The sequence below is a fragment of the Microcebus murinus genome, unplaced genomic scaffold (genome assembly GCF_040939455.1).
Source record: "Microcebus murinus isolate Inina unplaced genomic scaffold, M.murinus_Inina_mat1.0 scaf001_hap2_Mmur4.0, whole genome shotgun sequence".
NCBI lineage: Eukaryota > Metazoa > Chordata > Mammalia > Primates > Cheirogaleidae > Microcebus > Microcebus murinus.
The window spans coordinates 3,541,703-3,556,782 of NW_027438947.1; the positions used below are offsets into that span (position 1 = coordinate 3,541,703).

The 15,080-nt window shown below is 42.2% G+C and overlaps 1 protein-coding gene across 1 annotated transcript in view; it reads right to left on the reverse strand.

The window, feature by feature from the left end:
- Window positions 1-15,080, reverse strand: part of KLF8 (KLF transcription factor 8) — a 301,584-nt gene that overhangs the window by 43,144 nt on the left and 243,360 nt on the right. The window lies entirely within an intron of this gene.

Below are 15,080 nucleotides of genomic sequence, written 5' to 3' on the forward strand. Positions count from 1 at the left end.
TTTGTGCCCCTAAATGGAAATAAGTTAATGGGATGAAACATGTACCTAGCACCTAATAGGTGCTTGATAACGTGTCCCTCTCTATCCACCTATGTTGGGAGAAGCCTTCAAATGATGTTTCTAATTCCTAACAAAACTCAATCAGGTGGTCAGCAGTCTCCGAGATCCAGTAAAAGCTTCAAAATTTCTATATAGAAAAAAACTTGAGGGCACCAATAAGGTGAGGGAGAGTATTTGGCTAGTGAAGTTGTCTCTATACTTTGTGTATCATTCACTAAAAATTTTTAAGCATGCATTTTGATCTGTGCATGTGTATGATATAAATGTACTAGTATTGTACAATTTTGTGTACATTATGCAAAAACAGACAAAAGTAGCATGTCACCTCACTACTGTTAGCATGGCTATTATCAAAAAAACAAAAGAGGCCGGGCGTGGTGGCTCACGCCTGTAATCCTAGCACTCTGGGAGGCCGAGGCGGGCGGATTGCTCAAGGTCAGGAGTTCAAAACCAGCCTGAGCGAGACCCCGTCTCTACCATAAAAATAGAAAGAAATTAATTGGCCAACTAATATATATAATATAAAAATCACCCGGGCATGGTGGCTCGTGCCTGTAGTCCCAGCTACTCGGGAGGCTGAGGCAGGAGGATTGCTTGAGCCCAGGAGTTTGAGGTTGCTGTGAGCTAGGCTGACGCCACGGCACTCACTCTAGCCTAGGCAAGAAAGCGAGACTCTGTCTCAAAAAAAAAAAAAAAAAGATAACACGTATTGGCAAGGATGTGGAGAAAAGGGAACTCTTATTTATACACTATTGGTGGGAATGTAAATTAGTACAGTTATTATGAAAACCAGTATGAGGTTTCCTCAAAACATTAAATATATAACTACCATATTATCCAGTAATCCACTGCCTGGGTATATATCCAGAGGAAATAAAATCAGTATGTTAAAAAGATATCTGCATCCATACATTTATTGCAGCAATATTCACAACAGACAAGATACGGAATCAACTTCAGTACTCATCAAAAGATGGATGGACAGAGAATACATGGTATATATACACAACAGAAGACTCTTGAACAAGATCAATAATGGACATGGGGAAAATGGCAGAGTAGGGGTGCTCTCCTGGCTCTCTGCTCCCAGAGCGAAAAGTGAAGAAAGTGGATAGCCACAATCGAGCGATCTGCATTACCACGGGACCAGCTTCCCAAGCCTGCAGACATCCACCAGGAATCGAAGGGATAAGACCATTTGCAGCCTAAAGCAAAGGTGAACCGATCATTCTTCCACAAAACTCGGGGATTTGGAGGCACACAACAGGGAGGGAACAGGCATGCTTTAAGCCGCTGCCAGCTGGCAGTGGTGCCAGCCCTACCTGGTGTTGAGAGACACCCCCTCCTACACCGAGCTCCACTTCCATGTAGGACGGGAGGTGCATGAAGTTGGTGAGAAGTGGCAGCGCAGGACTAAGTTGCGTGGAGAGGAGACTAGAGCAGGGAACACTCTGAGTTCCCCAGAGCACACAGCAGTGGCAGTATAAGGAGGGGGAGGGTCCGAGTGCAGCAACCGCTCTCCATGCAGCAGGAACCAGAGCCCACTTGGGCATCTCCCTGCAGAACACTCCCAGGCCATGGTTAAGGGGAGTTTACACAGAAGGAGGATTTGACTTTGGATATAGAGGAGGTTTGGGAAAGCACTGAGAGGTCAGAGTGCGAAAAGATAGACTCCTTGATCCATTAGGACCCCCTTCCCTCTGCCGCTCTGGCACTGCTCCTGCCCCCGCATTCTGGCGCTGATTTGGCATTCCAGCACTGACTTGGGCTCAGGGTTTGGAGGGGAGGCACAGAGAAAGCACTGGGACGCGCCCCTGCTCCACCAATTTGATATTGGACCGTCACTTGCTTCACAAGTGGCACTGACTCTGTGCTCAGAGAGTGGACCCTGCCTGGACGGGGCAGTACTACAGGGGAGATTGCCCTTGGCGGTTTTAAGGCAGAGAAACATTGCCTTCCACACTCTCCTGCGACCTGTAGCCCCACCCTGGGCTCCAAAGTCTCTGTCCCAGGTTTGGGGGGCAGAGCTGAGATAGGAACAGTCCACATTCCTGCCCCTTATCTCCACCTGTGTAATTAAGGAGACAAAAACAGGGATTGGTGGGTCCCATTGGCTGCCTGCCTGCTTCTGGTCAGTCTCTCCCTGCACAGGTCTCCCTCACGCTGTGCCCAGAGTGTGGAGCCCGCCTGGGCAGAGCCGGGCATCCTTGAGGCTGCCTTTAGTGGTTATAAGGCAGAGATATTTTATGACCCCCACATCCAGGGATTTGAGGCTAGGCCTTTGGCTCCAAAGTTTGTATCCCCGCCTTGGGGACGGAGACGAGATAGAAACTGCTCCCGTTCCTGCCGCTTATCTCCACCTGTGGAATTAAAGAGAAAGAAGACACGGCCTGGTGGGTGTGGCTGCCGGCCTGCCGGCCGGCTTCAAATCAATCTCACTGCACAGGTCTCCCGCGCTCTGTGTCCAGAGTGAGGAGCCCACCTGGGCAGGGATGAGCCTCGTGGGAGACTTCCCTTGGTACTTATAAAGCAGAGTGAATTTACGTCCACCACGCTCCCGTGTCTTGTGGCTGAGTCTTTGGCTCCAAAGTTTCTGTTCCTGCCTTGGGGGCAGAGCTGAGATAGGAACTGTTCCCATTCCTACCACTTATCTCCACCTGTATAACTAAAGAGACAGAAGACAGGGATTCGAGGGTCTGGCGATGGGCCTGCCAGCTTCAGGGCAGTCTCTACCTGCACAGGTCTCCTGTGTTCGGTGACCAGGCCCTGGAGTTTACCTGGGCAGGTCTTAGCCTAGTAGGATGCTGCCTTTGGTGAATACAAGACAGAGAGATGTTACGACCCACACACTCTGGTGACTTGGGGCTGGGCCTTCGGCTCTAAAGTTTCTAGCCTTGCCTTGGGGGTGGAGTTGAGAAAGGAACTGCTCCCATTCCAGCCATCTATCTCCACCTGTGTAATTAAGGAAGCAGAAGACAGGAGGCCGCCGGAGCAGCCCGGAGACCAGCGGGAAGGGTAGGGAAATTGGCAGTTTCCCCTCCACCATATCTCGGACTGCTGGAGGGCTCCCCAGTGGGTAGAGAGACCTACAGACACCAGCCCAGTGACAGCTGCGACCAGTGAGCAACACCACCTACTGGCTCAGAAACTAAACAAGACATGTGAATACCCAATCGAAAACCTAAAGGAAAGAAACAACAACTGAGCGAAATGGGAAGAAATCAGCGAAGGAACTCCAGAAATATGAAGAAACAAACGGAAAACACACCAGCAAAGAGGTGCACCAGCCGCTTAGAAACAGACAACAACCAAAACATGGCAACCAAAATGACAGAAGAGGAATTTCGAATGTGGATCATAAGAACACTCACCTACCTGCAAGAACACCTCAATAACCAACACAAAGAAACCAAAAAAAGTCTCAAGGATATGGAACAAAGGATCACTAAGGAAATCGACACAGTGAAGAAAACTATAACCGAAGTCCTGGAAATGAAGAATCAACTCAGAGAATTACAAAATACTGTGGAAAGTCTCAAGAACAGGGTAGATCAAACAGAAGAAAGAATCTCAGAGATTGAAGATAACACCTTCCAATTAAATAAATCAGTCACAGAGATAGAGCAGAGAAATAAGAGAAAAGAGCAAAGCCCACAAGAGCTGTGGGATTACGTGAAGAAACCTAACGTGAGGATTTTAGGGTTACCATAAGGGGGAAAAGACAACACTGAAGGGTTGGACAAGCTTTTCGAAGATATAATAGAGGAAAATTTCCCAGGCCTTGCTCAAAATCTCGATATACAAGTTCAAGAAGCCCAGAGGAACCCTGGGATTTCAATGCAAAGAGGAAGACGTCACGTCATGTAGTCTTCAGACTGACCAAAATATCAACTAAAGAGGCTCTTCTAAGAGCTGTAAGATGAAAGAAGCAAGTGACATACAAGGGAAAGCAAATTCGAATAACACTTAAATTCTCATGAGACTTTACAAGCAAGGAGAGACAGGGGCCCCATTCTCTACTGAAATAAAACAATGCCTAGCCTAAAATCTTATTCCCTGGAAAACTAAGCATCGTATATGAAGGAGAAATAAAGACATTCCCAGAGAAGCAAAGCCTCAGAGAATTCACCAAAACAAGACCAGCCCTACAAGAGGTACTCAAACCAGTGTCACACACGGAACACCATAATAGAAACTCACGATTATAAAAATAACCAACATCCAAAGACTAAAGGTCAGATATCACTATGGCTCTAGAGAGTTACGAAAGCAACAACATCCAACCCAACAGAATGAACAGTAATCTACCTTACCTATCAGTTCTCTCAATAAACGTGAATGGCTTAAACTCTCCACTCAAGAGACATAGGCAGGCTGAATGGATAAGAAAATACAGGCCAAGTATATGCTGTCTCAAGAAAAACATGTAACCTGCAAGGATGCATATAGACTAAAAGTAAAAGGGTGGAGATCAGTATTCTAGGAAAGTGGAAGCCAAAAGAAGGCTGGCGTGGCAGTTCTAATTGCAGAAGATTTAGATTTTAAACCAACTAAAGTAGTGAAAGACAAAGAGGGTCATTATATAATGGTGAAGGGCACAGTTCCTCAAGAAGAGAGAACAATTTTAAATATATATGCACCCAACTAGGTTGCTCCCAGATTCATAAAGCAAACCTTACTGGATCTAAACAAATTGATTAATAGCAATACCATAATCACAGGAGATTTCAACACCCCACTGAAGGCACGAGACATATCTTCCAAACAGAAACTTAACAAAGAAATAATGGACTTAAAGAAAACTCTAGAACAATTCGGTCTACTGACATTTACAGAACATTCTACCCCAAATCCACTGAATATACGTTCTTCTCATCAGCTCACGGGACATTTTCTAAGATTGGACATATCCTAGGACACACAGTAAACCTCATGAAATTTAAAAAAATAGAAATCATACCATGTATCTTCTCAGAACTCAGTGGAATAAAAGTAGAAATCAACCCTAACAGAAATTCTCATTTCTACACAAACACGAGGAAATTAAACAACCTCCTACTAAATGATTACTTCATAAATGAAGAAATCAAGAGGAAATCAAAAAAAATCTATGAAGAAAATGACAATGAAGAGATAATTTATCAAATCCTCTGGGACACAGCTAAAGCAGTTCTGAGAGGAAACTTTATATGCATAAATGCCTATAACAAAAAGTCAAAAAGATCACAAATAGACAATCTAATGAAACGACTCAAAGAGCTGGAAAAAGAAGAACAGGACAGCCCCAAACCAAGCAGAAGGAGTGAAATCAACAAGATCAAATCAGAATTAAACGAAATTGAAAACAGGGAAGCTATTCAGGAGATTAACAAAACAAAAAGTTGGTTCTTTGGAAAAAAAAGTTGACACACCACTAGCTAAGCTAATGAAAAGCAGATAAAGGAAATCTCTAATAAGCTCCATGAGGAACAAAAAAGAAGATATCACAACTGATCCCAAAGAGATACAAGATATATTTATGAATACTACAAAAATATTTATTCACACAAACTGGAAAATATGGAGGAAATGGACAAATATCTAGAAACACACAGCCCTCTAAGCTCAATCATGAAGAAACAGATTCCCTGAACAGACCAACCTCAACAGGTGAAATAGAAACAGCAATTAAAAATCTCCCTAAAAAGAAAAGTCCCAGTCCAGATGGCTTCACACCCCAATTTTGCAACACTTACAAAGAAGAACTATTACCTATCTTGCAGAAACTATTCCACAACATCGAGAAGAATGGAAACCTCCCCAACACCTTTGATGAAGCGAATATTATTCTGATACCAAAACCAGGAAAGGTGCAACAAAAAAAGAAAACTACAGACCAATATCCTTAATGAATACAGATGCAAAAATTTTCAACAAAATCTTAGCTAACCAAATCCAGATTCTTATCAAAAAAATAATCCATCGCGACCACATGGGCTTCATCCCAGGGATGCAGGGATGGTTCAACATATGTAAATCTGGCCGGGCGCAGTGGTTCACGCCTATAATCCTAGCTCTCTGGGAGGCCGAGGCAGGCGGATTGCTCAAGGTCAGAAGTTCGAAACCAGCCTGAGCAAGAGCGAGACCCTGTCTCTACTATAAACAGAAAGAAATAAATTGGCCAACTAATATAAATAGAAAAAATTAGCCGGGCAAGGTGGTGCATGCCTGTAGTCCCAGCTACTCGGGAGGCTGAGCCAACAGAATCGCTTGAGCCCAGGAGTTTGAGGTTGCTGTGAGCTAGGCTGACGCCATGGCACTCACTCTAGCCTGGGTAACAAAGTGAGACACTGTCTCAAAAAAAAAAAGATATATGTAAATCTATAAATGCAATTCACCACATAAACAGAAGCAAAAATAAAGACCACATGATTCTCTCAATAGATGCAGAAAGAGCTTTTGACAAAATTCAACACCCTTTCATGATACGAACACTTAAGAAAATAGGCATAGAAGGGACATACCTAAAAATGATACAAGCCATATATGATAGACCCATAGCCAACATCATACTGAATGGGGAAAAACTGAAGGCATTCCCACTTAGAACTGGAATCAGACAAGGCTGCCCACTATCTCCACTTCTATTCAGCATAGTGCTGGAAGTCCTGGCTACAGCAATCAGACAGCAAAGTGGAATTAAAAGTATCCAAATAGGGGCAGAAGAGATCAAACTTTCACTGTTTGCTGATGATATAATATTATTTTTAGAAAACCCCAAAGATTCAACACGGAAACTCCTGGAATTGATAAATGAGTTTAGAAAAGTCTCAGGATACAAAATCAATACACAGAAATCAGAGGCATTCATATACGACAACAACAATCAAATTGAGAACCAAATTAAAGACTCAATACCCTTCACAATAGCAACAAAGAAATTAAAGTACCTAGGAATATACTTAACCAAGGATGTAAAAGACCTCTACAGGTAGAACTATGAAACACTGAAGAAGGAAATAGCAGAGGATGTAAACAGATGGAAATCCATTCCATGCTCGTGTATCAGCAGAATCAACATCATTAAAATGTCTATACTACCCAAACTGATCTACAGATTCAATGCAATACTTATTAAAATCCCATCAGTATTCTTCACAGATATAGAAAAAATAATGTTACTCTTTGTATGGAACCAAAAAAGACCCCGAATATCAAGAGAAATTCTAGGTAACAAAAACAAAATGGGAGATATTAATATGCCAGATATCAAACTATACTACAAAACTGTGGTAATTAAAACAATCTGGTATTGGCACAAAAATAGGAATATTGACCAGTCGAACAGAAGTGAGAATCCTGATATAAAACCATCCTCATATAGCCATCTAAGCTTTGACAAAGCAGACAAAAACATACGCTGAGGAAAAGAATCCCTTTTTAATAAATGGTGCTGGAAAAACTGGATAGCCACTTGTAGAAGGCTAAAGCAGGATCCACACCTTTCACCTCTCAGAAAAATCAACTCACGCTGGATAACCGACTTAAAGCTAAGGTATGAAACTATTAGAATTCTAGAGGAAAAACTTGGAAACACTTTCCTAGACATTGACCTAGGCAAAGAGTTTATGAAGATGTCCCTAAAGGCAATCGCAGCAGCAACAAAAATAAATAAATGGGACATGATCAAACTACAAAGCTTCTGCAAAGCCAAATAAACAGTCATGAAAGTAAACAGACAACCTACAGAATATGAGCAAATTTTTGCATCCTACGCATCCGATAAATGGCTGATAACTAGAATATACTTACAACTCATGAAAATCAGCAAGAAAAAATCAAATAACCGTATTAAAAAGTGAGCAAAGTATTTTAAAAGAAACTTTTCTAAAGAAGACAGAAGAATGGCCAAGAAACATATGAAAAAATGCTCAACATCTGTAATCATCCGGGAAATGCAAATAAAAAACATGAGATATCACTTAACTTCAGTGAGAATGGCCTTTATAAAAAGTCTCCAAATAACAAATGCTGGCATGGATGTGAAGAGAGAGGAACACTCCTACACTGTTGGTGGGACTGCAAACTAGTTCAACCTCTGTGGAAAGCATTAAGGAGATACCTTAAAGCGTTCCAGTGAATCTCCCATTTGATCCAGCAATCCCATTGCTGGGCATCTACCCAAAAGATCCAATGACACTCTACAAAAAAGTTACATGTACTCGAATATTTATAGCAGCACAATTCATAATTGCAAGGCTGTGGAAACAGCCCAAGTGCCCATCAATCCAAGACTGGATTAATAACATGTGGTATATATATACCATGGCGTACTGTTAAGCTCTAAGAAACAATGGTGATATAGCACATCTTATATTTTCCTGGTTAGAGATGGAACCCATAGTACTAAGTGAAGTATCCCAAGAATGGAAAAACAAGCACCACATACATTCACGAGCAAACTGGTATTAACTGAGTAGCATCTAGTTGGACACAGGTACTACAGAAATAGGGTATTGGGGAGGGGGGAGGGGAGAGGGCGGCGGGTATATACATACATAATGTGTGACATGTGCACCATCTTAGGGATGGTCATGCTGGAAACTCAGACTTGTGGGGGGCGGGGGAAAAGGGCATTTATTGAAACCTTAAAATTTGTACCCCCATAATATGCCGAAAAAAAAGATCAATAATGAATGGTAAGATTGAATTAATAATAAAAAAACTCCCCCCCCCAAAAAAAAAAAAAAAAACAAAGCGTAGGACCAGCTGGACTCATAGCCAAATTCTAACAGATGTACAAAAAAGGAACCATTACCAATTCTACGGAAACATTTTCAAAATATTGAGAAGGTGGGCATCCTCTCTGGTTCATTCTACAAAGCCTGTATCACCCTGATACCAAAGCCAGAAAAGAACACAACAGAAAAGAAAACTAGAAACCAATATCTCTGATGAACATAAATACAGAAGCCCTCTACAAAATATTAGAAAACCAAATCCAATAGCACATCAAAAAGATAATGCAACCCAATCAAGTGAGTTTTATATCAGGGATGCAAAGATGGTTCAATATATGCAAGTCAATAAATGTGATGCACCACATAAGTAGAATGAAAAACAAAAACATATGATAAGAGTACAGGGGGGGTGGAGCAAGATGGCGGACAAATAACACCGCCAGACAGAGTGTCTCGGCAGAAAAGACAGATTCTAGCAGAAATTAGAGGAAAGAAGCAATAAGACGAGCATACAGCAGACAAGGGTCGGAAGGTGGGATACCTGAGACCCCGGGAGACTCAACGGGAAGAGGCTACGGAGGAGAACTGGAGGCTGAGACCACCGGAGCAGCCCGGGGACCAACGGCAAGGGTAGGTGGATTTGCTGTTTCCCCTCCCCTGCATTTGGGATTGTTGGTGGGCTCCCCAGCGGGTGGAGAGACCTGCGGACACCAGCCCAGAGACCGCTGCCGCCAGCCAGTGGTGAGGCTGTAGCAGACGTGGCACCAGGTTCCCAACTTCTTCCGGGCATCTCCGTGTGCACAGACCCGAGCCGCGCGGCAGGCACCATATTGCCTCCTCCTCCCCTCCGCCGACCCTCCCCGCGGCTGCCCAGAGAGACTATACAGCCATCAGCCAGAGGCACCTCCAGGGAATGAGACCTGACCGTTTGGGACACTACACCTGACTCAGGGGAACTCAGACTGTGATCTCCGTACCCGCCCACCCTCCCAGGTGCTGCTGGCACGCTGTTCCCAGGAGAACGGTGCCGATTCAAAGGCTTAGAGACATAGACCCAGCTTGGGCTCCCTGTGGGTGAATTGGGACCGGAAATCCTCTCCCTGGTGGGGATACAGTTTGAACTCTGGGACCCAGAGGTCGGACCTGCAGAACAGATCCCCTGCACCGAGAGGTAGCATTGCCCGGGACACAGAAGGGTTATACATGAACAGCCTACTGAGGTGTGTGTGCCTCCAGGGGCAGATCGGCGTCCTAGAGGGCAACCCTCCTCCCAGGAGCAGGCCGTGTGCCCAACCCAGGTGGCGTTCCTGTGCATGGAACCTCCCCGCCGGCATCACAGTTCAGGGAGGCCTGGTGGCTTGTGGTCTGGCCTGCTGGCAGAGGCCCAGGAGTAGCTGCGGAGTTGGGGAGGGTGGAAAGAAGCGAGGCCTGCTCCAGACTGCAGGTGTCAGACAGCCCCTTCCCCACACGTAGACTTTCTGGCTGAGCAGGACGATTCCAGCCCAGCCCTGACAGCTTTCCCTGGAAGCAGAGACCAGAACTTTCACCCCTGCTAAAGGCCTGAGGGCAGGCTTACCCAACCCAGCTCCGCCCAGAACAAGAGCTGTTAACAGGACACAAAATGAACAGCATAGCCTGTTCCTCCAAGCAAATGCCACCTACTGAGAGGGACGGCATCTTGCACAGCCTTTCCACGGCACCCACTGACTCAATAAACAGGGAGTGGTCCAATTTCACCCAGAGACACCACCTAACGCCTCAGAAACTAAACAAGGTGTGTTAATACCCAAATAATAATTTAAGGAAAGAAACAATAACTGATCGACATGGGAAGAAATCAGAGAAAGAACTCTGGAAATATGAAGAACCAAACGGAAAACACACCCCCAAAGAGGAGCACCAGCCCCCTAGAAACGGACACCAACCAAAATCAGGAAACCAATATGACAGAAGAGGAATTTCGTACATGGATCATAAGAACACTCACCCAGCTGCAACAACAACTCAATAACCAACACAAAGAAACCACAAAAAGCCTCCAGGATATGGGAAAAGAAATAGACACAATGAAGAAAATTGTAACCAAACTCCTGGAAATGAAGAATCAATTCAAGGAACTACAAAAAAACAGTGGAAAGTCTCAAGAACAGGGTAGATGAAACAGAAGAAAGAATCTCAGAGCTTGAAGATAACACCCTCCAATTAAATAAATCAGTCACAGAAATAGAGCAGAGAAACAAGAGAAAAGAACAAAGCCTACAAGAGCTGTGGGATCTTGAAGAAACCTAAGGTGAGGGTCATAGGTTTACAAGAAGGTGAAGAAGACAACACTCAAGGGTTGGACAAGCTGTTTGAAGATATAATAGAGGAAAATTTCCCATGCCTTGCTCAAAATCTTGATATACAAGTTCAAGAAGCTCAGAGGACCCCTGGGAGATTCAACGCAAACAGGAAGACGTCACGACATGCACTCATGAGACTGACTAAAGTATCAACTAAAGAGGCCCTTCTAAGAGCTGTAAGACAAAAGAAGCAAGTAACATAAAAGGGAAAGACAATTTAAATAACATCAGACTTCTCTATGAGACTTTACAAGCAAGGAGAGACTGGGGCCCCATTCTCACTCTTGTGAAACAAAACAGTGCCCATCCTAGAATATTATTCCCTGCAAAACTAAGCCTCGTATATGAAGGAGAAATAAAAACATTCTCACACAAGCAAAGGCTCAGAGAATTCACCAAGACAAGACCAGCCCTACAAGAAGTACTTAAAACAGCATTATGCATGGAACATCATAAAAATAACCCAGGAATATAAAAACAACCAAAACCCAAATATATTAAAAGCCAGATATTACAATGGCTCAAGACACAAATCATAGCAACAACATCCAGCCCAAAAGAATGATCACTAATCTACCTTACCTATAATTTTTCTCAATAAATGTGAATGGCTTAAACTCTCCACTCAAGAGACATAGGCTGGCTGAATGGATAAGAAAATACAGGCCAAGTATATGCTGTCTTCAGGAAACACAACTAACCTGCAAGGATGCATATAGACTAAAAATAAAAGGGTGGAGATCACTATTCCAAGCAAATAGAAGCCAAAAAAGGCTGCTGTAGCAGTTCTAATTTCAGACGATTTAGTTTTTAAACCAACAAAAGTAGTAAAAGACAAAGAGGGTCATTATATAACGGTGAAGGGCACAGTCCAACAAGAAGAGATAACAATTTTAAATATATATGCACCCAACTTAGGTGCACCCAGATTCTTAAAGCAAACCTTACTGGATCTAAGCAAATGGATTAATAGCAACTCCATAATCGCCAGAGATTTCAACACCCCACTGACGGCACGAGACATATCCTCCAAACAGAAAATTAATAAAGAAATAATGGACTTAAACAAAACCCTAGAACAATTGAGTCTGACAGACATCTACAGAACATTCTACCCAAAATCCACTGAATATACGTTCTTCTCATCAGCTCACGGGACATTCTCTAAGATTGACCATATCCTAGGACAGAAAGAAAATCCCAAGAAATTTAAAGAAATAGAAATAATACCAAGTACCTTCTCAGATCACAGTGGAATAAAAGTAGAAATTAACCCTAACAGAATCTCACATTTCTACACAAAAACGTGGAAATTAAACAACATTCTACTAAATGATTACTTTGTAAACTAAGAAATCAAGACGGAAATAAAAAAGTTCTATGATGAAAATGACAAAGGAGAGACAAGTTATCAACTCCTCTGGGGCACAACTAAAGCAGTTCTGAGAGGAAAGTTTATCTCCATAAATGCCTATAACCAAAAGAGAAGAAGATCACAAATTGACAATCTAATGATATGACTCAAACAGCTGGAAAAAGAAGAACAGACCAGCCCCAAACCCAGCAGACGGAGTGAAGTCAATAAGATCAAATGAGAACTAAATGAAATTGAAAACAGGGAAGCTATTCAGGAGATTAATAAAACAAAAAGTTGGTTCTTTGAAAAAACAAACAAAATTGACACGCCATTGGCTAAGCTAATGAAAAGCAGAAAAGAGAAATCTCTAATAAGCTCCATCAGGAATAAAAAAGGAGATATCACAACTGATCCCAAAGAGATACAAGATACAATTTATGAATACTACAAAAATCTTTATGCACACAAACTGGAAAATGTGGAGGAAATGGACAAATTTCTAGAAACACACAGCCTCCCTAGGCTCAACCAGGAAGAAATAGATTCCCTGAACAGACCAATCTCAACAGCTGAAATAGAAACAGCAATTAAAAATCTCCCTAAAAAGAAAAGTCCCGGTCCAGATGGCTTCACACCTGAATTTTACCACACTTACAAAGAAGAACTAGGACCTATCTTGCAGAAACTATTCCACAACATCGAGAAGAACGGAAACCTCCCCGACACCTTTTATGAAGCGAATATTACTCTGATACCAAAACCAGGAAAGGATGCAACAAAAAAAGAAAACTACAGACCAATATCCCTAATGAATATAGATGTAAAAATTTTCAACAAAATCTTCGCTAACCGAATCCAGACACTTATCAAAAATAATCCACTACGACCAAGTGGGCTTCATCCCTGGTATGCAGGGATGGTTCAACATACGTAAATCTATAAATGCAATTCACCCCATAAACAGAAGTAAAAACAAAGACCATATGATTCTTTCAATAGATGCAGAAAAAGCTTTTGACAAAATTCAACACCCTTTCATGATACGAACACTTCAGAAAATAGGCATAGAAGGGACATACCTAAAAATGATACAAGCCATATATAACAGACCCATAGCCAACATCATACTGAATGGGGAAAGATTGAAATCATTCCCACTAAGAACTGGAACCAGACAAGGCTGCCCACTATCTCCACTTCTGTTCAACATAGTGCTGGAAGTCTTGGCTACAGCAATCAGACAGGAAAATGGAATCAAAGGTATCCAAATAGGGGCAGAAGAGATCAAACTTTCACTGTTTGCTGATGATATGATATTGTATCTAGAAAACCCCAAGGATTCAACCAAGAAACTCCTGGAACTGATCAATGAATTTAGTAAAGTCTCAGGACACAAAATCAATACACAGAAATCAGAGGCATTCATATACGCCAACAACATTCTAATTGAAAACCAAATCAAAGACTCAATTCCCTTCACAATAGCAACAAAGAAATTAAAGTACCTAGGTATATACTTAACCAAGGACGTAAAAGACCTCTACAGGGAGAACTATGAAACACTGAGGAAGGAAATAGCAGAGGATGTAAACAGATGGAAATCCATACCATGCTCGTGGATCAGCAGACTCAATATCATCGAAATGTCTATGCTACCCAAACTGATCTACAGATTCAATGCAATACCTATTAAAATCCCATCAGCATTCTTCAGAGATATAGAAAAAATAATTTTACGCTTCGTATGGAACCAAAGAAGACCCTGAATGTCAAAATCAATCCTAGGCAAAAAAACAAAATGGGAGGCATTAATATGCCAGATATCAAACTATACTACAAAGCTGTAGTAATTAAAACAATATGGTATTGACACTAAAATAGGAATATTGACCAGTGGAACAGATGTGAGAATCCTGATATAAAACCATCCTCATATAGCCATCTCATCTTTGACAAAGCAGACAAAAATATACGCTGGGGAAAAGAATCCCTTTTCAATAAATGGTGCTGGGAAACCTGGATAGCCACCTGTAAAGTCTAACACGGAACCCACACCTTTCACCTCTCACAAAAAACAACTCACGCTGGATAACAGAATTAAATCTAAGGTATGAAACTATTAGAACTCTAGAGGAAAAAGTTGGAAACACTCTCCTAGACATCGGCCTGGGCAAAGAGTTTATGAAGAAGTCCCCAAAGGCAATCACAGCAGCAACAAAAATAAATAAATGGGACATGATCAAACTACAAAGCTTCTGCACAGCCAAAGAAATAGTCATGAAAGTAAACAGACAACCTACAGAATGGGAGAAAATTTTTGCATCCTATGCATCCGATAAGGGACTGATAACTAGAATATACTTAGAACTCACGAAAATTAGGTAGAAAAAAATCAAATCACCCTATTAAAAAGTGGGCAAAGGACTTGAACAGAAATTTTTCTAAAGAAGACAGAAGAATGGCCAACAAACATATGAAGAAATGCTCAACATCTCTAATCATCAGGGAAATGCAAAACAAAGGCACAATGAGATATCACTTAACCCCAGTGAGAATGGCCTTTATCAAAAAATCTCCAAACAATAAATGCTGGCGTGGTTG